Source organism: Pteropus alecto, unplaced genomic scaffold (genome assembly GCF_000325575.1).
Source record: "Pteropus alecto unplaced genomic scaffold, ASM32557v1 scaffold106, whole genome shotgun sequence".
Classification (NCBI taxonomy): domain Eukaryota; kingdom Metazoa; phylum Chordata; class Mammalia; order Chiroptera; family Pteropodidae; genus Pteropus; species Pteropus alecto.
The window spans coordinates 4,538,670-4,562,931 of record NW_006442103.1 but is presented as its reverse complement, the minus strand read 5'-3'; the positions used below and the strand labels follow the sequence as shown (position 1 = coordinate 4,562,931).

Here is a 24,262-nt window from a genome sequence, read left to right as displayed (position 1 = left end):
AAATGAATCTCTGCCCTTGTAAGCTAATGCAATTTTGTCATTTCGGTATAGCCTAGCCTAATCTAACTGCTACCGAAAGCCAGGATGACAAGACATCAATGAGTAAATGCAGTTCTGATAGGGCTGATTAATGAGAACAGTGATCGAGTTTTCCCCACAGAGGAAACCAGCTGCTGGAGCTTAGTAGGAGAGACAATGAGTATAATCTAATAGTCCTTCAGTAGTTAAGATGGTATATTCAACTGCTGGTTGTATTTTATGTATATATTTGTGCATTTACCTATTTCAGTTAGCAGAAAGAAGAATAAAACTAATTATACAAAGGAGAGAATAAGTAATAAAAAATAGTTGCCTATCAAATTATCATTTTTCAAACTTGCAATATAATTCATGTTAATTTATCTCTCCTCAGAAAATGAGTAGTTTCAGGGAAGGAAAAACCTAACACAATTTGTTTGCCTGTGACCCCGAGGAAGCATTTTTCTGTCATTAGCTTATAATATCTTCCAGTCATATAACTTATTATTTACACTCAAACATGCATCATATTGCCTTTTGTCTTTTACCTCTTTTCATTTGAGTGTGACATCTGTCACTACACTAGCACTTCTTTAATGTTATTGATTTGTGAAAGAAGAAGAACACACTCAAGTGAAATGATGATGGTTAATAGCTAATATTTGTAAAACACTCACTATATGAGACAATCTTGTAAGAGTTTCCGATGGGTTAAGTTGTTTAAATCCCCACAACAATCCTATGAGGTAGGTTATTATTATTATTACTGTAATTTATTAGTGTGGGGCACTGAGGCACAGAGAAGTTAAGCAACTTGCAGCAGAGTCATACAGCCAGTGGGTGGCAGAGCCTGGGTCTAAGAACCTACAAAGTTGGAATTAGGGGCCATGAAGCTATTTTCTAGCCGTAGGTCTGCCACTAATGATGGTGCAAATTTGAGCAATTTTATTACTCATGTTTCCAATAAGAAGGATTGACTGGGGGAGTCTCCCAGCCATAAAACTCTATAAATTTATGGACCATTAAATGACTACATTTGAAACACTAATGTGTTATGAGAAAGAGCTGTGATATATTAGGAAGGTCACAAGTTTTAGTATTACTAAACCTGTGTGATGTTTGGCAGGTCTCTTTACTGAACCTATTTCCTCATGTGTAAATTGTCACTAATATCCATCTCAGAAGTTTGTTGTCATGTCTAAATGAGATAATATATATTGGGGTTCTTTGCTAATTTTAAATGTAAATAAAAGAAATCATCACTGTAAAAGATACCATTTATCTATTCTGTCATTCAACCATCCATTCATCTACCCATCTATTCATCCATTAATTATTTATTAAATGCCATTCACAAAGGTGAAAAGTAGAGTCCTTTTCCAACAAGGAGCATATAGTCTAAGTGGGAGACAGACACACAAATGAACAATTACCACACAATATGTGAATATACATAGGAAGCAGGTTGGGACACAATTTTTATTAATCACTTATGGTGGCCTGAAGCAGTCAGGGAGGTTTTACATAAGAGGCAGCCTTTAAAATGAGATGCAAAGATGTTAATCATGTAAATGTATGTTGATGTGGGTGGAGATTGATGGGGGATAGTACAGGAGAGGAAACAGAATATACAAAGATGTGGATCTATGTGAGAGTGCAGAATATCCCAGGACTTTCAAGTAGGTCATTAAGCCTGGAAGGTGGTGAGGTTAATAGAGGGGGCAAACAGGTAGGTGGAACTATATCGTCAAGGGCCTTTCAGACCATGGTTAGGGAGTTTAGATTTCATCCCATAGGAGGTGGGAATCTCTAGAAGGAATTTTTTTTTTTTTTACGCCTATAATACTTGGTCTTTCTAGGTGGTCTCCCATCCAAGTACTAACCAGGCCCGACCCGGCTTAGCTTCAGAGATCAGATGGGATTGGTGTGTTCAGGGTAGCATGGCCATAGACTAGAAGGATTTTAAAGGGAGGGATGTGACCAGATTTGCACATTAAAACTGTTAGTCTAGCAGTGCTTTGGAGGATGGAGTGGAGGGAACGAGACAAGAGGCAAAACTGATGGCTGCGGGCAGCCTCTTCTAGTCACTGTGTGAGTCTTCAAGCAATGACTTGGCCGCTAATAGTCCTAAAACTACAGCCATGAGAGTGTGTGGGATACTAAGGTGGGAAGAGAAAGGAATGGTAGGGACAACAGTGCATCAATTATGCTGGCAAGGCTCACTCAGAGACAGCTAAAACTGTGTTATTGAAACTTTACCCATGCACACTCTATACCATCCACTGTCCTGCTCTAAGCTGGTACCTGGGGGAAACACTGGTGATAATAGGAATATAATAGTTGGGTACATAAACTTGATTGCACTTTGATCATTACATTTAGCCTGCTTTCCTTTTTAAACCAATCCCCAGCAGAACTAATGTCAAGCTATAGAAAAATTGTTAAACTCGTCTTTTTCTTTTGTTCTATTCTTTGTTTTCTGAAAGAAGCATTGGAAGGTGTGAAAGCCAAAGGTCTAAATAATCCAAGAATTCTTCAATTAATTCCTAATCCTCCTCTTCCATTGACCATAATAAATAAAAAGATATCCAAGGAAGTAATATTTATATATCTTTCCATATGTATAAATATATGTATATATCTTATTACATATATACATTAAAATGAATATTCTTAAATTTGTATTGATAAATACAGTATGTTATAGAATATCATAAGGCTGCCAATTCTGGAATCAGGCTGTCTTGTGTCAAACCCTAGCTTGGTTCATTTTCTTGTTGGCTATGTGACTGTGGACAAGTTAGTTAACTTTATGCCTCAGTTTCTTCAACTATAAAATAGAGAGAATTACAGTTCTTATAGGTTCAAAGTGTTTAAAGGGTTTCATGAATACAAAGGGCTTAGAACAGGGTCTGGAGCACAAAAAGAGCTTAATCGGTATTAACTATTATTAATTTTATTAGCCATGATTAATATTCATGCTGCTGAGAAGGCAAGTTTGCCTACTCAGGGGTCTTTCCAAAGATAAAAATATAGAATTTAATTATAAGGCAAGCCATAGGCTTCCTCTTACTCAGCACAGAGACAAATACAGTGAGAGACCAATGAAACAGAGAACCTTAGAATTGGGAGGTGAACTCCTTTTACGGTCACCTTTTTAATTATAGTCTCTGCATCTCAGACATTTTCAGACCACTCTTCTCTAGCAGAACTGATTCTGATGTTGTCCCATCCTCTCACTGGTTGCCATGAGCCTGACTCTCTTTATAGATTTATAGAACCAGTACAGACTTCCTGCTTTCCAAGTGTCAGAATTTCTGGGTCCTCACCACTGGCTAAATGCCACAGCACAGGAGTTATCTGAGTGGTGGCCTATAAATAGAGCTGTGTCCAAGTTGGCACCAATTTCTCATGCTCCAGAAATACTTAATAATCTCCTTGCTGATGATTTAGCAGAATAGCAATAATCAGTATCATCACATCTTAACTTTATTTTAGATTGCTAAGTCTTTGAATAGGGGCTGGTTTTTATTAAAAGAATGAATTGCTATATGAATGCAAGTGGGATTCGCCCTACTTAGTTCACAATGTGTAAAAGAGGAAAGCAGCAAAGAAACTGGCTAGTAAATTTGATTTGTAAAAAACTTAAAAAAACAATGTCAAAAATCATAAGCAATATTAAAATGTAGATGACAAATTTGGAAAATGTTATGAGTTATGACAGCTGAAAATTGATTTCATAAAGTGTAAATAATGCTTACAAATCAATAAAGAAAATACTGAAAATGGAGCAAGGATGAGAAGAAATAATTCGTGGCAGAAATAATGAAAATCAGTAAACATGACAAATTTTCAACTTCACTAGTGAAACAAATAAAGAGATGCTCTTTTTTTTTTGCCTATGAACTTTCTAATGATTAAAATAGGTAATCATGACAAGGCCACCATAAAGACTGACCTTCTCTTGCATTGTCTAAATAGTAGAGTACTTCAGGAACAGAATCTGACAATATGTTAGCAAGTGCCTTAGGAAAATCCATACCTTTGATCCAGTGATTTCAGTTCTAGAGATCTCTTTTATGGAATTAGAGATTCATAAAAAGCGTTTTGCACACAAATGTTTACTACAGTAACATTTATGATAGCAAATAAACTCAGTAACATCAACAACAAAAATCAACAAAATAAAAAGCAAAAAAATGGAAATGAGTATTTTTAATGATTTAAAAATAGGGAATGGTCAAAAAATAATAGTTCACTCATGTGGTAGAATTGTTAATCACATTTATTTTATTTAATTTTTTATTATTATTTTAAAATTTTTAATTAAGTTTATTGGGGTAACATTGGTTAATACAATTATATAATTTTCAGGTGCTCATTATCATTTGACATCTGTATATTCTATTATGTGTTTACCACCCAAAGTCCAGTTTCCTTCAGCTACCATATATTTGATCCCCTTTACCCACTTCACCCTCACACTAAACCCTATATTTGACCCTCTTTATCCCCCCACCCCACTAGTAACCACTAGTCTATAGTCCTCTGATAACTACTAACCTATAGTCCATGTCCATGAGTCTCTGTTTGTTTGTCCTGCTCATTTGTTGCTTTTAGGTTTATATCTCACATGTAAGTGATAGCATGCGATTTTCAACTTTTTCTGTCTGGCTTATTTCGCTTAGTATGATTATCTCAAGGTCCATCCATGTTGTCGCAAGTGGCAGTATTTCATCTCTTCCTATGGCTGAGTAATATTCCATTGTATGTATGTACCACCACTTCTTTAGCCAGTCATCTATTGTAGGGCACTTTGGTTGCTTCCATGTCCTGGCCCCTGTGAATAATGCTGCTATGAACATTGGTGTGCAAATATCTTTTCGGATATGGGTTTTCAAGTCTTTGGGGTAAATACCCAATAGAGGGATTGCTGGATCACATGGTAGATCAATTCTTAGTTTTTTGAGAAACCTCCATACTGTTTTCCATAGTGGCTGTACCAATTTGGAGTCCCACTAACAGCGTATAAGTGTTCCTTTTTCTTTGCATCCTTTCCAACATTTGTTATTACTTGTCTTGTTGATTATAGTTATTCTAACAGGAATCACCATATTTTTAATGCAGGCAAGCCATTATTACCATATTTGGAAATAAGTTTTAATAAGATGAAAATGCATACATTAATATATCATACTTCATTCTATATATTATATATGATGGACTTATGATATTAAGCTGTTATTAACCATGTTTTAAAAGAACATTTGTTAACCTAGGGATACATACATGTACAGATATGTCATAATATATGCAAGTACTATAATACATAAATGTATCATAATAAAATATACATTTAAAAAGTAAATCTATACATATGCACAAACACATGTACGTATACTCTAGACAAACACTAGAAGAAAATAAAGGAAAATATTAAGGGTAGTTATTGCTGGCTGATTGGGAAGAAGGGGCTACAAGAAACTCTTGAAATAGCATAAACAATCCTTATAGAACTGTGATTTACACAGCATTTTTGCATTCTTTTGAGCCTCACCACAATCCTGTGGATAAGTGTGGGCAGATATTATTTTCCTTTTTTATAGACATATATGCTGAGGTTCAGAGAAATGCTTGGTTTAATCAAAGTCACAAGTCTAACAAAAAGGCAGAGCTGAAATTTGAACATAGGTTATTTGATGCCATATCTGGACCTAGTTTCACTAAACTAAATTGGCTGTAAGATCACATGGCTAGAAAATCTATAGCTATGGAAAGGCCAGAAAGTGGTGGAAAGCTATAGTTATAATTCCTGGAAGTTTCACAGGCATTAATAAGAAATAAAAGTCATTGTGATTCTAGATAGTAGTTATGTGCAGAGGAAAGTTTCTGCAGGCTTAATAGAAATTATTTATTAGTCAAAACATCTTAGTGCACTGGCTAAATTGAAGAGGCTTTTTCATGAGTTATCCCTAAGACTTTTGAAGGAATATAAGTGGGTTTTATCTCAGTCTATACAAAGAGAAAGAAACTCATCAATAAGAGAAGAATACTCTTTATACTCACACACATTGAAACAGTGGACAAGACAGATAAATATCACATTCCTCACTTCTTTGTCATGAAGTGGCTCCATTCCTATGCCCCAATAAAAGTGGTTACTGAGGGGGCACTCAGGCTCATTTGCAGGTAAGCAAATGCACTGCTCACGAGATACCTACCTCTCTACTTTAACTTTTTTTTTTTCATATTCAGTTTTGTGGTTCTGAGTAAGAGCTTGTGCATTCTTCATCAAGAATTTTGGAATTAGAAAAATGAGCATTGGAGTAATTTCATACTTATCAGGAATTCACATGTAACCTTTACTCTTCTTGCATTTGGAAAAAAAACTATATTATAGTTGGACGTGGAAGTCCCTGTAGGGTCAGTATCTCTTGGGTCCAATTAGTCTTATCTCTCAGTATCAGGTTTTATTTCATTTCATCAATAAATACTCATTTATATAATTTGCTCTTCCCTCTTAAGGAATTATTGACTTCGTTCAAGCTCTAAAAGTTTTTCCTCTATTTTCTAAGTTTGTTTGGCTAGAGCGTTTTTCTTTCTGAATTTTCTAAATATTTTTCTTAATCTAATATATTGCTTTGCATAAATAGATCTAGTGTTCATTATTCTTGAAATGTAAAATACTATATTAACTTATTTTATGCTTGATTCTACCTTTCTGCTATGGCATATTAAAAATATTCTGTACAAAGAGGACATTAATAAGTATTAATAGCTGATTTAGAAATGTCATGACTCATTCATATATAGAATACTATCTGATACCAATATTTTTTGGCAAACATTCTATACATTACAAAAAGAAATGCTTTATTACGTTCCGATAGCTCTTATCAACTTTAAAATCATAACTTAATACTCCAGATATAGGTACGTTCATCTCTAATTACATACACCTTTGCTGGCCCTCTCAACCTCATGCCTTGTCATTTAACCCCCTGCATTTGGACTCTTGACAAATGGGAACAATTTATTGGCTGGATTAGATTACTGTACATAAAAATATGCTAGGTGTTGAAAGGGCAACAAAAAAATATACACATGACTATAAAGTGTAAGACCAGTATTTGTGTGTACCTACGGAATGCAGGTGCATTTTGAGGAGTTCTGTGGCTTTAATAGGCTTATAATATACTTAGGGATCGAAACAAAACATATTCACCTAAAATTAAACAGCAGTATAAAACAAACAGTAATCAAGACAGTGTAAAACATGTCCAAAAAGGGACCTTGGTTTAGATTGGGAGAAACTGCTGTACTGGAGTCAAGAAAGTTTTCATGGAGAGTTGGTAAGGGTGGCAGTGCAATGCCGTGAGTAATAACATCAGTTTTAGAGTAAGAGGGGTTTGATTTCTGGCTTTTTGATCCTGAACAAGTTATTTCACTTCTTTGAGCTTTGACTGTCTTCTATTAAACTGGCTTAATACAATTTAATTGGTAGATGTTGGAAGAATTAGGTAAAATGACTTATGTAAAGCATTCAGCTTAGTTCCAGGTATATTATAAATGTTGAACAGTGGTAGCTGCTATTAATTAAACTGGAGCTTGAACAATGGATTGTATCTCCATGGTAGGCATGGGGAATGAAGGAGCAGGAGAGACAAAGCAGAACAATAAAGGCAGAAGAGTAAAGGTAGAAGATCTTGCTGGTGGAGCAAAGGCATGAGCAAAGGTGAGAAGGCCTAAATAAGCATTTATACATTTATACATCATTTCTACAATACAAGGTGTTAATAAGCAGAGTCATTTTCCTGGAACGAACTGAAGTATGTCTGACTGTACCTGGCCAAAGTGTGCCTCTTCATTGGATATGAAAATTTGGGAAAATAAATGAATTCTTCTGGCCCCATACTTGAAACTTAACCTAAGAAATTCCACTAAGTGTTTGTAGTGTTTGTCTTTACCCCTTACCTACTTCTGTCTTTCCATAGGTTGCATTTAAGTAATCAAGCAATTATGAAAGCTGTTTAGAATATGTATTTCTTCCATAGAGCCTCACGGAAGGTAAGAAGTCTAGATACTAATTTGTTCACTGATTAGAATTATAGATTTTCTCTCTAGGATGATAGCATGTTGATTCTTCCTATAGTAGGATTATAGTTATTTGTGAAATTATCTACTAGAAATATGCTTTTATTACGTTATAGTTAGTAAGATATGGAAAGAGGTGAAAAGAGGATATGGAAATGCAAAGAAATAGATCATGAGGCCTAAACTCTGTATTTAAGACTTTAAATTTTGACCATGATTAACCAGCTTGTTAGTTATTTCCCCTCCCAGCAAAACATATATACATATAGACAAATATATAAAATTTGCAGGAAATGCAAGGCTGAGTTCTCTGAGCTAAGGGAAGCACATGAGCTACATCTTACAGTCACCCTGATTTCTCCCTGAGTACAATTTCCAAACCATTGTATGGGGGAATAGAGTCTAAGCAGAAAGCAGCATTTTTGCTGTCAGAGGAAACAGAGACTGGTATTTGGAGTTACCGTGGTAACTGGGATTTGAGGGTTAAGGTATTAGACAGGAAAGAGCTGTAGAGGAGCCCAAAAATATCTACATAAAAATTTACATTAGATCTTTGGCTGAATCATAAAACTATACATTCACAGAATGTGATTTCAAGAGATGGAGCAGACAAGAAATGCAGGGAGGCTGAAATATAATTAGGAATTTCAGAAGTTTCACAGTTCTTGGGTGACATTAAAGTTTGGATTCAGCTAGTGACTACCTTGAGCTTGTCGTTGTTGAAATATCACATCTTAGAAGTTTGGAGCATGCCAGAAGTGTGCTAGGAGTAAGGGTTAGATGCTAGGAGAAAGAAAAAAAGTGAAATGGACCCACCCAAACAAAGACTAAAATCAAGATATGTTAGGGTCAGTGTGATCCTTCAGTTATTTAATTGTCTGCTAGATAAAACTCTTTAGAAGAAGATAACATACTCCAAAGCATCTATGATATATTATTTATAATGTCCAGCATATAATAAATAGCATTAGAAATGCAAATAAGCAGAAAAAGTGACTAATAATCAAGAGATAAAACAAAAAAAAAGACGAATGTAGAGGTTATTTAAATATGGAATATAATTAAGTAAGGAGTTCATAATGACCATGATTAATATGTTAAAAAATAAAGAGTCAAAATGAACAAAAAGATGGAGTATTTCTACATAAAATTGGAATCTATTAAAGGAATTTAGTAGAGATCTAGGTGTGTAAAGTACAATATTTGAAATTAAGGTCTTTATGCCTTACATAAGACTAATTAGTCTAGATTCTTATGGTAACTACTTATCTGCCAAACAGAATAAAATCTGTCATGTGAACAGGGAAACCAATAGATTTAGACTGATGAATGATAATGAAATATGTGAGACTGAAATTGCATATGCAAAAGAGGAAATTCTCTTTGTAAAATGTACTGGACTTTGACCAATCAGATGAAACAACTATAAAACGACATTCAAATAACCAGAAGTACATATTTAGTCTGTGTATTAGTTTGCTAGGGCTGCTATAACAAAGTAACACACACTGGGTGACTTGAACAACAGAAATCATGTGGCATTCTCCCTGTCCATTTTTGCCCAAATTAATAGGAATTAAGTTGCTATTGCTTTCAACTTAAAGACCTAATAATTGAAATAATTGGAACAAGATGTATTAAGCCTTCGAGACTTCAGCATATTTGGAAATGATCAGAATGGAGCAAAACTTGGAGTTCCAGATGGACAAACCACCTGTTTCCTTGGCAGTCAAAAGGATGAAGAGCAAGGAGTCTGGAACAGGCTAGAGGAAAAGATGGTGGAATTAAGAGGAAGACTGACTTTGGGGCAGCCATGTAGTAGAGGCTTGAATTCAGAGTCTAATTATTGGACTGGATCCTAAACCAAGGCCACTAAAATCTACCTCCATATTTAGAATCTCTAATTCAGTCACATGAAATAGCTGTAATTGCATGCTGGTCTCTATTGTAGTTTGATGCTAATCTATGCTTATATTTGTAGTTCTTGGCTGCCTTCTAAATCAGCTCTGTTTCCTTTTTTAAATCATATTTTCTGAAGTAACACATGCCTGGAAAATGGTGTTCACATTTTAGCCCCATAGCTGTAACTGAGCCTCTAGATATCCTACACCAGAAAAATATATTCTTGAAAAAACCCTCGGATTTTCTTTTAACTCTTTATGTAGTGAGGAGTTTAACCTTGCCCAAGAGCAGTCTGCCCTCTCCGCTCAGCTTCTGTGATAATCTCTAAGCTTTTGCAATGTCATGCCTGACAGGAGTGTCTTTGTGTGACTAGGGGTATGGGCCATGCCAGATTGTCTGACAATGTCATTTATGGTAGAACATTGAGTCACATGGTATCAGCTTAATTTCCAGAGTTGCTGGAAACTGGTGTCAGCCATGTGGGAAGTTAACCATGGAGCTCGATAAATATTCTAGATGCCAAGGCTTGGATGAGCTTCCCTGATTAGCAATACTCTGTGTGTATCATTATACATTGTTTTTGGGAAAATAAAGCAGTCCAGGACTCCCTGGGGAGAGGACAGCTTGAAACTGTGTTTGAAACTTTTTTAGACTCTGCCCTACATGCATCTTCTCTTGGTTGATTTTAATTTGTGTCTATTTTAATCTTACTTAATCTGTGTCCTAAGCCATAATTGTGAGTGTAGAGCTCTCAGTGAGTTCTCTGAATCTTTCCAGGAAATTATTGAATCTAAATTGTCTTGGGGACTCCTGAACTTGCAATTGGTATCAGAAGTGAGGGTGATCTGATAGACTCCCCCTAAATTCACACTCTTTAAAATAAGTTAACCGTTTATAAACTGTTTCTGTAATTACTAATAGTGACAAGTTACCTGTGAAGAACTGCTAATTTGAATAGATGGCATGAGAATAATGCTGATAGATATTCATTATAAGGAAGAGGATTTAGGGTTTGAAATTCCTTGCAGGTCTTCTAAGTACTGAAGTATCCATTCATTTAACAAATATTTGCTTATTTGTTATTTAGAGCACTTTATTATATGCCTTAAAGGCACAGTCTCTTAAATTGGGATAATTACTAGATTTTAAAGAAAAATGATAACAATGACTAACAGAGAAATCTCGTTCAGTTCAAATAAAAATTAGTTTGCTAACAGATATAGATATATCAGAATCATCAGGTCTGTCTTGTTGTAATGGTTAAAATTGTGATATTTGGAGCCAAGCAAACCTGGGCTGACTATCTAACATGATTTTCAGTACACATACTGTGATATTCATTGCAATTTTTAGCTCTTCTTCACTTTCCTCATCTGTAAAGTAAAATGAGGACAATAATATCTACTTCATAGACTTGTTGTGAGGGTTAAATGGAATGATGTATTAAAAGATCAGTCACATAATACATGTTATCTATTATTATTATTATTATATTATTATTATTATTATTAATATACTCAAATGTATCTTTTAATGAAGCATTTTTTCTAAAACTGAGTTTGAGAAGTTGTTGCTTCCCCACATTTCTACATTAATTTTAGTGGCCACTTAGATCCTTGATTCCAGGAGTGTTCATGGAATCAAGAGGACAGCAGGGCAGGCCCAGTTTTGAACTGTAGATTGTAGGAGAAAAGAACAAATGAACAGGTTTAGGATTTATTTAGCAGCAGTATCTTCAGTTACATCTGCTTTTGCTGCCTTTTGTTTTGTCAATAAAATACCAGAAAGAGTTGGCTGTTGTATATGCAGGGGTACAAAGCCCCAGAGAAGGTGAAATTGGATTTTATAATCTCATGGCTTTTGGGCAAGAGAAGGATTATGAAGCAGCTGGCGAGAATAAAATATTCATTAGTTTAGTCTGTAGCAACATTCAAATGTTAAGATGGCTTCTTATCCGAGATAGCTCAGGCTCTGCCCCCAGATATTTTTAATTGTGCAGAATACATTGAAAAGGCAGGACTACACAAATCTTTGGTAAATTGATTGTTTCTGAGATTTTTCTTCATCCTTATAAAAATACATATTAGACGTTAGTCTGTGCTATCAAATTTATGAGATAAAGGGAAGGGACAACATAACATGAAAAGCTAAGCTAACATTTTATCAATTAGAATGCTTTTCCTTGAGTACACTAAAAAAATAAACCATGTTGTTCAATGTATTACCTTCTGCAAACCCCTGCCTTTAAGCAGTTTAACCATTTTAGCTCAGTGCACTGATCTCCTCCAGGTTATTATACCTTGCACTGACATGGCACCTTGAGCTCACCCCTCTTAATTCTTAAAATTAATACATCTTGCTGGCTAGCAGAATAGATTATACTATACTCATCATAAGTAAATTGCTCAAAGTCACAAATCTAGACAGTGGCAGAGCTAAAAAATGTAGTGCTAGTTCCCTCTTCAATAAACCCATGGTCCCCAAACTCTAGTTTGCAGTAGAATCACATGGGAAGCTTATTGAAAATGCATTTGCCTGGGTGTGATGCACAGAAGTGCTGATTCACGATGTCTGATACAGGGACCAGAAGTCCGCATTTTTTAACAACCACACTTTGGTAATTCTGAAATAGGTGATTGTAAGACATCGCCATAGGAATCACATATGAAGGCTTCTGGTAGCAAAAGCTTTAGGTTATTTCTGCATACCTTAAATAGCATGTACAATTTATAGTTCATGCCATTCCCTGTGGCATAGAAGGAAATAGAGCTGATTTTCCTAAAAGAAAAATGATGTTTTCTTTTTCTGTGCCTTCTTCATGTCACTGTTAGAAGAGATATGCATCTAATACTTGAAAATTTCAGGTTGAAGCTAAGTTTTGTTCTTGGGAATCCCAAGAGTGGCTTCTATTTGTGACTTTCATACTACATTAGGGAGTGAACATGAATAGAAGCAAATCAAGGCTTCAACCATGAAATATCCCTCTTTCCAGACAATCCACTGATCCCCTCGATAGCCAGTGACTAAATGCCATGCCCCTGCCCCATTCCTTTGTGTTTGGTCTCATTGCCTCCTACCCACTTCTGCAAGTGGTTACCAAGTAACAAATAATGTGCTAACCTTTCTAAAGACCCACTGTTCTTTCCCAGAAATATTTAACCAAGCCATCTCATGAGAATAAAAAAATCACTTCTGAGGTCATTCTGGTCATCAGTCTCCAGAGGACAGCAGTTTCTGCAGCAATTTGATACTCCTACTTTGTGCCAAAGTTGAAAGCTGCCATCTTTCTCTATATTAAGTAAAATTCAACTTTTGGCATGAGCTTATGCTGCCTTTTTTACCTCAGGTTTTTCTGATCCTAATGAGAACTACTTTCCTTTTCACAGTACAAGTGCTATAGCTTCAGAATAAAATCTCACATTCTCTGGGTTCCCAGAAACTATAATTGTGTCACAGAAACAACAAAACAAGGTAAAGAAGCAGGTTTTAGTTCTATCAGTAAACAGTCTGCATACATAACAAGTTTCCAGTGAAGTAATAAAATGATACATTGGGACATTTCTTAGCAATTTTTGAATTATACAATTGTATTTAATTTTCTCATCAGGAAAATGATGGGGGTTAGACTAATTTAGGGGTTAGCAAAATATTTCTGTAAAATATTTTAGGCATTGCAGGCCATGCAATCTCTTTCACAATTAGTCAGTGCTGCTATTAAAGCTCAAAAATAGCCATAGACAATTCATAAATGAATGGACATTGCTTTGTTCTAATAACTCTTTATTTACAAGAACAGATGTGGGCTGTATTTGTCCTACATGCTATAGCTTGCTGACTTCTGATTCAATGGTCTTTTCTAGCTTCCTAATTTTGTAATGCTATTCAAGCAAATTAAAATTCAACTGTCACTTGCTTACTATCCGGTTAAGATCTCTAGTGCTGATTCATTTCTAATTTTGTCTGTCAAAGGCCACTGAAATTAGAGATAATAATGATAATAATATTTATTGAAACACTCATGTGCTAAACAGAAAACACCTAATCAGAACAGCAACAAGAAAAATAATCCAAAATAACGACGATTGTTTAAGGGGCCTCTGGGACATCAAGCGCATAAACATTCACATCCTAGGTGTACCAGAGAGAGAAGAGTGAGAACAAGGAATTGAAAATTTATTTGAAGAAATGATGAACAAAAACTTCCCTAATCTGGCAAAAGAAAGAGACATACAAACCCAGGAAGCACAGAGAGTCCCAAATAAGATGAACCTGAATAGACCCACACCAAGGAACATCATAATTCAGATACTAAAGGTTAAAGACAAAGAGAGAATCCTAAAAGCAGCAAGAAAAAGGCAGCTAGTTACCTATAAGGAAGCTCCCATAAGACTATCAGCTGATTTCTCAACAGAAACATTGCAGGCCAGAAGGGATTGGCACGAAATATTCAAAGTGAAGAAAAGCAACGACATACAACCAAGATTACTCTACCCAGCAAAGCTACTATTTAGAATTGAAGGATAGATAAAGAGCTTCCCAGATAAGAAAAAACTAAAGGAGTTCATAACACCAAACCACTATTACAAGAAATGTTAAAGGGACTTCTTTAAGAAGAAGAAGAAGAAAAAAAGTTAAAAAATATGCAGAATAAAGTGGAAATATCTACATATCTATCAAATATTACTTTAAATGTAAATGGATTAAATGCTCCAATCAAAAGATGGGGTTGCTGAATGGATAAGAAAGCAAGACCCTTACATATACTGCCTACAAGAAACATTTTAGATCAAAAGACACAGGCAGACTGAAAGTAGAGGGATGAAAAAATATATTTCATGAAAATGAAAATGAAAAAAAAAAAGCTGGAGTAACAATACTTATACTAGATGAAACAGACTTTAAAACAAAAGCTATTAGACAAAGAAGGACCCAGTAATCCCACTTCTGGGTATTTATCTGAAGAAACCCAAACTGCTACTTCAAAAGGATATGTGCATCCCTTTGAATGTTGTAGAACACATTGCAGCATTATTTGCAATAGCCAAGATATGGCTAATAGGCACTCTGGGGGTCCATTAGTGGATGTATGGATAAAGAAGAGGTGGTACCTATATACAATGGAATATTACTGAGCCATAAAAAAGAGTGAAATCTTGCCATGCAACAACATGGATGGATATAGAAGATATTTGGCTCAGTGGAGTAAGAGAAGGACAAACACCATATGATGTCACTTACATGTGGAATCTAGAGAACAAAATAAACACAGAAACAAACTCATAGATACAGAGAACATTTTGATGATTGCCAGCTGGAAAGGGGTTTGAGGGTGTAAAAGGGGAAGGGATTCAGAAGTACATGCTGGTAGTTACAAAATAGTCGTGGGGTTGCAAAGTATAGCATAAGGAATAGAGTCAATAATATTGTAATAACTATGTTTGGTGTCAGATGGGTACTAGATTTATTGGGGTGATCACTTTGTAAGTTGTATAAATATTTAATGACCGTGTTGTACACCTGAAACTAATGTAATATTATATGCCAACTATAATTGAAAAATAAATAATTAAAAAACTCATGTGCTATAAATTTGATATTTCTCATTGTTATTTAATTGAATTCTCTCAAATCTAAAGAAATGGTACTATTATTATGATCTGCATTTACAGATATGGGAAACTGAGGCTCAGAGAAATAATTAAGAAATAATTGTATGTGTTCATAGTAAATGGTACAATTGGGAATCAAGTTCAGGTGTGTCTGCTTTGAGAACCTGATTCTTAAACATCATGCTCTATGCTGCTTTATATGAAGATAGAATATTTTTGCATCCCACATGCTAATCCCTTATTAGAACGAGAATGAGGGAAAAAGGAAAAAACAAGGAGATGGCAGCCATGGAAAAGAGAGATTTAAAAAAAAATGAGTTTGCAGTATCAAACTAAGAAGAAACCGTTGGATTTGAAAATTAGAAAGTGATGACTCTCAGAAACCAGATTAGAAAAGAAATACTAAAGGAAAGTAAATTAAGACTTGTCATTTTAGAAAATTGGCAATATAGTGGAGAGAAATGGGATGGGTACTTTCACCTTTTCCAGACTTTTTATTCTCTGTATATGGAGCACTTAAAAAAAGATACACATACCCTTTCATAAATTGATCCTTATGTTTCTTGGCAAGATTGCTGCAAATTAAACATCAGGACTTGCTCCTGTATAGGAGCAAATGCTTTTTTGTGTGGCAGAAATTCATTGGTCTTGGTGCTTGGGAGTGTTGCGTCAGCGTCACTGGGCTCGTTATTCTTTTACTTTCAGAGTAGGATGAAATTAAGAGGCCAGCTTGTTGGGAAGTCAGTTCCCTGTGTCATGCAGATCTAAGAAAAGTGTTACAGCAACTGCTGTTCCTCAAAACACACGTGGTGCTAGAGTAACAAACAGAATTTTGTTGGTTTTGCTTTGCTCAGAAAGTAGGAAAAATGGATCAATTCTGGCAAGGTTCAATGCTCTCTTTCTGTTGCTAAAGGAAAATATCTCTAGGGGTCAGAAAAATAAAAAGACAGAGTGCTTATGTCAATCCCTAAATTAGAAAAGTATCACTGGCTGAAGTTTCAAAGTATGTATTTCTTTCTACAGCCATCTAAGTGGGGCCGGGGATCTGGTGTTGACTTTGAAGAGAATCAAAATGCTTGCTTGTTTTGCAAAAATCTTTAAATTGAACAATTGTTTTCAAAACAGATAATCTGGAATGATTCATTCTGTGGCTCTGAAAAAAAAAAACCTCATTTAGTATTTTAAAAGCATTACCACATGGAACACTATAAGATTAAATACATAAATATCTTGGGCGATTCAATATGGGACCTTGATCTATGACGTCTATAGATGTTTAAAAATAGTACTTTAAAATAGAGGAGACTTTGAATTACCAGCATTAACCTTAGTGATAGCTGGGTATCCACAAATAATCAATCTCAAACCTTAAGTAGCTATTATATGTGGTACTTTGTTATGGCAGCCCAAGGTTCAATCTCCAGTATAGGTAAACATTTTATCAGGGAGTAAGAAATTGCAAACTAATATAATTCCACACTTTCATTTTGATAATGGTGATTTGTGAGTTGCTCAAAGAATTGTTATTAGAAGTAAAGAGGTGTGGCAAAGGATGTGAATAATTTGTTCACTAAGTTATATAACTGAGGCTTGGCTAAAATAACATGTTATGTAATCCATTGATTTAGCAAACATGTCTATGGTTGTGCATAGTTTTGCTATTTTAAGAGATACTTTTCATCTGCTCTTAATTATATTTATTTCTCTATTAATTGATCTTTAAAAAGGAATTTAAAAACGTTTTTCACAATATTATAGTAACTCATCATTCATTCATTATGGAAGAATTAGTATAATTATTGATTTATTCTTCTGATCTTTTTATTTATCTGTATAATATTTATTCAGTTCTGAATTCAAAAGACCTTTAACTTATTCTATGTTTAGTCTAAGTGCCAATAATTATTTTGTCTTAGAGATGCAGATTAAGTTATTTATCATAGCAGATTTAAATGTTGCCTAATTAGATTCTCCAGATTTTGACACAGGTCATTCTTAGACTGATATCTGAAGACCTTTTGTTTTAGGAAACATTGGTTTAGTATGTAATGCCTGACGTAGTGCCCACCACATACGTAGTAGGCATCTAGTAAATGATTTTGATTTTATATTCTTTTGAATAGACATTTTTAAACCTTAACATCATTTTTAAGTTAACTCTGGCTTGACATGAGCTTACAGACCACTGAGACCCTTATGCTGCTTACTGGTTGTGCTTAGCGCACACCTTCTTTGCTCGGTGACATTGGAATTGACTCTGGAGGTGAGCAAATCACCTGATATTTTATACAGCTGCTTGTCATTTTTATGGTTTCATGTAAAAAAATAAAATCCAACAGATTCTAAAAACTCACAGCCAGGGCTGTGTACATCTGTAGAACACAAAAACATTTCTGTTATTTTACTTCAGTTCTTAGGGGAAAATTTAATTTTTGAGGATCTTTTTATTCTTTTTAGTATTAGTTTTGATAACATAAAATGTAAGTATAGTAGACTTATAATTACTGTGTGCTGGCAATTTCTCTTAGTTGAGCCATTTTCATTTATACTAAGTATATAAAATTGATAATTATATGCATAGATATTTAATTAATTAAAGAACTGATTACTGAGGGTTTCCTATTTATTTTGAAAAACAGGAATTTATTTCAAGTAATTAAATATGTTAAAACATGAATCTTGTTGCTAGGATATTCTAGACATAATATTGTTACTTGCTTTAAAAATCTTGTTCTTGCTATGGGAGCAATCAAACACATGATTACCAGGAGAAATAAAATATTTAGAATCAGCTTCTATTGAAGCAAGTCTTCTATAGTCCCGACTAATATTAAAATACAAGTCCCAGAGTCCGAGTGTGTTTTTTATTGGAAAGTTTAAACTCCAGATTTTAAATTATGATGAGAATTATTATAGAAGGAAACAGAACTTTATTTCTATATCTAATTTCAGATATCATAGTGTTTTTGGTGAGGTAGCAGAGTAAACATTCTCAAAATTAATACTTAATTTTTGAAATTAATATTTAAGTTTCTGTAACTTATTTTGTTTATATATTAAAATTATCTTTCACTTTGTTATAGAGATAAAAGGGCAATTTTAAACATGATTGATAGCAATATTCACTGAGCCTAGACAGTTTATGTTGACATCACTAAGAATTAAGCGTCCACCTCTGAATTATGAAGTGTCGTTCTTTGTTTAGTACTTGTCATGGGCTGAATTGTGTCACCCCCCCATTTGTATGTTGAAGTCCTAACCCCAGTACCTCAGACTGTGACTGTATTTGGAGAATAGGGTCCTTAAAGTTATGATTAAATTAACATGGGGTCATTATGATAGGCCCTGATTCAACATGACTGGTGTCCTTATAAGAGGAGATTAGGACACAAACACCTACAGAGGGAAGACCATGTGAGGACACAGGGAGAAGATTGCCATCTACAAGTCAAAGAGAGTGGTCTCAGAAGAAACCAACCCCACCAGCCCCTTGATCTTGAACTTCTAGCCTCCAGAACTGAGAGAAAATTAATTTTTGTTTTTTAAGCCAATAAATCTGTGGTACTTTGTTATGGCAGCCCACGAAAACTAATACAGCACACAGTGATAGCTATGGGAATTCCAAGACCAACCTTCAGTCTTCTCAGAGGTTTTATGAATTCCAGCCCTGGTAGCTATAAACTTTGTTGTAGTGAGCTCCTCTTGCTATTTCCTCTGACTCCCTATTAGGTAAATGTAGAGGGTGTGTTACAGTGGATGGTGAGAGTTCAATGTGTCCCAGAACGTCTGAGCACTGAATCTAGAGCTCCATGTGTTTGTGTAAGAAATGTCAGACTTTCTGTGCACATGCGTGTGTACAAGTATGTGCAGGGTATGTGTGTGTATGTGTGTGTGTATTGAAGGGGTGTTAAGGGGTGTTATAGTGTACTGGTTAAGGGCACGGATTCTAGAGTCTAATTTTCTCCTCCACATTTACTAACTGTGATCTTAGACAAGTTATTTGACTTCTTAAGGTTTTAGATCTCTCATCTGTTAAAGGGGTTTGGTGATAGTCCTTACCTCACAGGTTATCGTGAGGATTAATTGGTTAGAGTACTTAGAATAGTGCCTGAAACATAGTAAGTACTAGGTAAGTGTTAAATATTAAATGCATTTTTTTTTTTTTTTGCATTCGAATGACAGCTGACTTTAAGTGGAACAAAATTTTAGCCTCAGTGATTGGTGAGCAGTGAAATACATAGCAAGTTAAAGTGTTTATTTTGTTAAAAAGAAAGCACTCTTTTCTTGACTTCATTTATCCATTCATACATTTAAACAAATTTTGATTTGGACCTTGGTTCCTTTAGTCACCAGCTTGCATGATTTTGGGCAGCTTACCTGACTCTGAGCTCATAAGCATTAGTGCCCTCAACTGTAAGATAAGAGTAATGAACTTTACAGGGTTATTGTGAGAATTAATGAAATGGAGCAATGAATTTGAAGAACCTTACACTGTGCCTGGAAAATAGTAAGCACTAAACATCTGTGGCCTTCTCGTCCATCTTCAATGTTCCTATAACCTCAGTATGGTGTATGTTCAAAGAAGGGACTCAGGGTGTGAGAACTGGGAAGGCGCCTAGAGGTCAATCGACCTATCAAACTGCTCATGAACAGGTTGAAGACAGTGAGGCCAGATGGAAGAGAGGACTGCAAAACCCCTGTCTGTTGCTCTTTCCACATCAGCATGTTGTCCTTTCGTTTCTCTGCCCTCCCTCCCACGTGAAGGAAAACTTGCATTTAATATAGTCGGTGCCTTTTGGTAGAGATTGGCAGAAGAAACCAGATAAATGGTAAAGGCGTGGCAAAGTATTTATGGTTTTTCTTTCTTACAAATGTGAATATGTTTCATTTTTCATAGGATGATGACCATCGGCCTTTTAGAAGTCAATGACCTAAATGCTAAATCTCTGTTGGTTCATCTCCTTCCTGCCCTTTGAACTTTTTCTGTAAGGCCTTATTGATTTGCTGGTATTTGCTAACCTCCCTTACTAATTAACTTAGGGCTCCCACAGCCAACCAAGGGAGAAATGCATTAAATTTACTTTGTTCTCTGGATCCAGAACTGACCCATTTCCTCAGTAGCATTTTGATACAGTAGCTGATTTGCTATGAATTTCTCTTTTGCCAGTACAATTTCATTAGTCAGTTTCCATTTTAATCTCTTTATGACCCTCACACATTGCAGACAAGTAGAGAAGAGCATATTGATAAAATTGGAAAATTTTAAGTAATATAAACTTAATTCACAAAAATTTCAGCCCAGTTTCAATAGAATGCAGAACTCGGATATGGTTGAAAATGACTTGAGAAGAAAAGCCTGAAAATTTTACAAGAGGCCAGATGGTGGCAGCAGAGAATGTGTCGGAAAAACTTATGAGCAATAACAGTTAAAAAACATATGAATATGTTGCAAATAGTTACAAACCTACTATTATTGATGACAATTAAAATAAGGAAACTGTTTAAGGACATGAACTTGGACACCTGCACTTGACTCATTGGTAGTGTGAACCCAGGCAAGCTGATGAACTTTTCTGTCTTGTTTCCTCATTTGTAAAGTGAAGATAATAATAGCTATAGGATTGTTTTGAGATTAAGAGAGATAATGAATGTAAAAGGTTTAACCCATGTCAAGAAAGTTATAAAGACACACAGAGAGAGTATCATGTCAAATATGATCATCATGCTTCACAAGAAAGATTCTATAACTTATTCTAAGCCACTGGAGTACCATGGGGGACATAGGAGCAGTTGACTGGGTGCAGGCAAAAAGGAGATACATTGTTGCAGAGCGTTTAAAAACAATAATAATATCAACTAAAATCAGTCTGCTTATTATTAATCGCTATGCACCAGAAATTCTAAGTCATGTCAGTTATAAAATATTCTTCCTTGTGGAAGCTCCTTTGTTCCTCACAAATTGAAGCTTTCATGATCAATTAAGCATTTTAAGACCCTTTATCCTGTGGCCTCTGACCTGCCTACCTTCTGTATATACTTCTCACTGAATCCTTCTTTCTAGTCCAACAGGTCTAGTTGTTCATTGGAGGTGCCTCTGCATTTTTATAACAGTTCCCAGCACCTGAAATGCCCTGTTATCCCCCTTTCATTTATCTAGAGCTCACTTTTCCTTTATGGGCTCAAGAAAAGGGCTACATTTTCTGGGAAGACTTCCCAGTCTGCTGGATCTCAGGAAGATCACTTTCTTCTTGTGAAATATATTATCCCTCTCTCCCAGTGTAAAGGAAGAGCTTGTTCATAGAACTGGTACTTATTTCCATAATCTAGACCAGCTTTAGGTTTTGATATCATTTGTGTACTTGGTGCTCACAATTGTGCTAGAGTTCAAGTTATTCTATTTCACAGAATAAACATAACTGGAAGATATTTTTTATTTTGAACTTCCTCTGAGATATAGCTTACATTAAATAGAGAATATAATATAAATAGTGGATATAATATAAATATTAAATGTAATATATAATGACTACATTGAACATTTAAGAAAGAAGGACTATTACCACATTGTGGGTATGGAGGCAAGTCATTGGGGCAAATGTCACAGAACCAACATTAGTCTGAGGCCCCATGTGTGAGCTCTAAATTCCAGATTCCATTGAGGTTATTTTTTAGTCATTTTCTGTGGGATCTGGAATACTTTCATCTCTCCTTTGCTGATGCAAAATCTAATTCAAATTTAAGCATGTAATGTCCACCTCCATTGTGGATTGCATGAAAAATCCTGGGTCTTTGACCTTGATCCTTGACCTTGCATTTATATCCTAACTAGCTTCTGTAAAATACTGTCAGTGTTTACCTTCACATTCTCATGGAGAAATAAATTTTTACCAGGACTATATCAAGTAGTAGATTACTTAAAATGAACTGAAAAGGTCGTTAGAAAGTCAGTGTAAAATATTTTTCCTCACATCCTCATATTCAACAAGTCACCTGTATACTTTAAAGGTCTTTTGTGGAAAACTTGGCCAGATTCTGGATCAGGGCCTCAGTCTCCAGAAGTACAGGGATCTCAAAGTTTCTGGGACTCTAAGAGGTGCTCTGGAGAGAAGGAAACATTTCTAGGCTGAGGTGGCTCCTGCTCAGGAGGAATTCTGACAGGTGATTGATTTAATTCTGCTTGGACTCCAGAGATGTTGGACCTGGGTGTTCAGTCTCTCACCCTCGTGGGGGTAGGTTAAGTGGGACTTTGTCTCATCATTGATTAGAATTACTATCTTAGTTGTTTTAGAAGGCTTGTTCTGGGAGCAGACCAAAGTTCATCATAACCAAAGATACAGAGAAAGTGTGGTAAGGGGTAACATGGCAGAATCCTAGTTATTTGAAAGACTGCTGTATGAGAAAGGACTGAGGCGTACTCTGTGTAAACCTAAGGAATAAAACTTGGATCAATGGTAGTAGACTTCAGTTTAAAATAAATAGGAGAACTTTCTAACAATCAGTTGTCTGTATACAGAACAGACCGTTGTGTTTATACTGTTTCCCATGATGTGAGATGCTCATATAAGTGGGAGTTCTGTGGAGTGTCAAGTCCTCAGTGACTGATGTGAAAAAATGAATTCTAATTCCTCTTCTTATCTACAGTATATAATTTTGTGATTCTGCCATTTCTTTTCTCAAATTTGTTGATTAGTCCGTCACAATTTTTTGAACATGTTAAACTCGATTAAGTCTACGTATGAAAAGCAAATTATTTTCCCCTTTCTCTCTTTCCTACTCTCACTATTATTAGAAGCTATGGTCTTATCTTCTTTTGCTCTTTACGTATGTGTCACCAAGAAGATATTTCTACTATATTGAGAAATTGGCTAAATTCTCTCCCCATCTGCTTGCTTCTGAGGACAGACTTGTGACTTTTCATTTCATATCACTCATAACTCAAGGTAATTTGAGTTGCTTCTTAAAGTCTCAGGCTTAACTTGTTAGGTGCCTTGTAAGTCTTACATTTTCTATGGTGACTCAAGAATATTTTTCACCTAGTAAATAAAATATGGATATTTTATTTTATCGAATCATTTCAAGTTTCTAACATTTAATTTTTGATGTCTTGAGATTCTTTTCACCTGCCTAATTTTGATATATGACCTTTACGTTGCTTTGAAGATCAAGCTATTAATGTCTGGAAGATTTTATTTTAATGTACGCATTGGTATGTTTCGTAGATTCATAAGCTCTTTCTTTTATGTGCAGAGAATGAGAATAAATGATCCTTTGACAGCCTGTCAGCCAGAGTTTTATCACCTATGTCTGACCATGTCCCTTAGGTGGAAACGGCAGCCAGGAGCAGCTGTGGTTTTATTTATTGTTATGGTATTTTGTACACATTGAAAAGGAACTGTGGTTGTAGATTTGGAAATAGAGTGCATGTAGAGACCAGAAGACCTATTTCGGAAACTGCCTGAATGATCTTGTGATGAAATGGGCGGATCCTAATCTTGCTTCTTGTTGTGTTCTCTTCTGGTTAAATAAATCCCTGCCCCTACCTGGGGGAGGCAGGAAGACACTTTCTGAGACTGTACCTTTAACATTGGTTTTCCCCTCCATGCGCTGGTCCTGCAGTTCACTTTAGAAATAAAGACCTG

At 35.3% G+C, this 24,262-nt stretch overlaps 1 long non-coding RNA gene and 1 pseudogene across 1 annotated transcript in view; one reads left to right on the top strand and one right to left on the bottom strand.

Moving 5' to 3' along the window:
• Window positions 1-1,852: 1,852 nt before the first annotated feature.
• On the bottom strand, window positions 1,853-1,970 carry LOC112469128 (annotated as a pseudogene).
• Window positions 1,971-8,010: 6,040 nt separating this feature from the next.
• The window catches only part of LOC112486146, a 70,771-nt gene continuing 54,519 nt past the window's right edge, over window positions 8,011-24,262 (top strand). The window contains exon 1 of the long non-coding RNA XR_003048651.1: window positions 8,011-8,085. This is a non-coding gene — a long non-coding RNA (uncharacterized LOC112486146). The remainder of the gene's footprint in view (window positions 8,086-24,262) is intronic.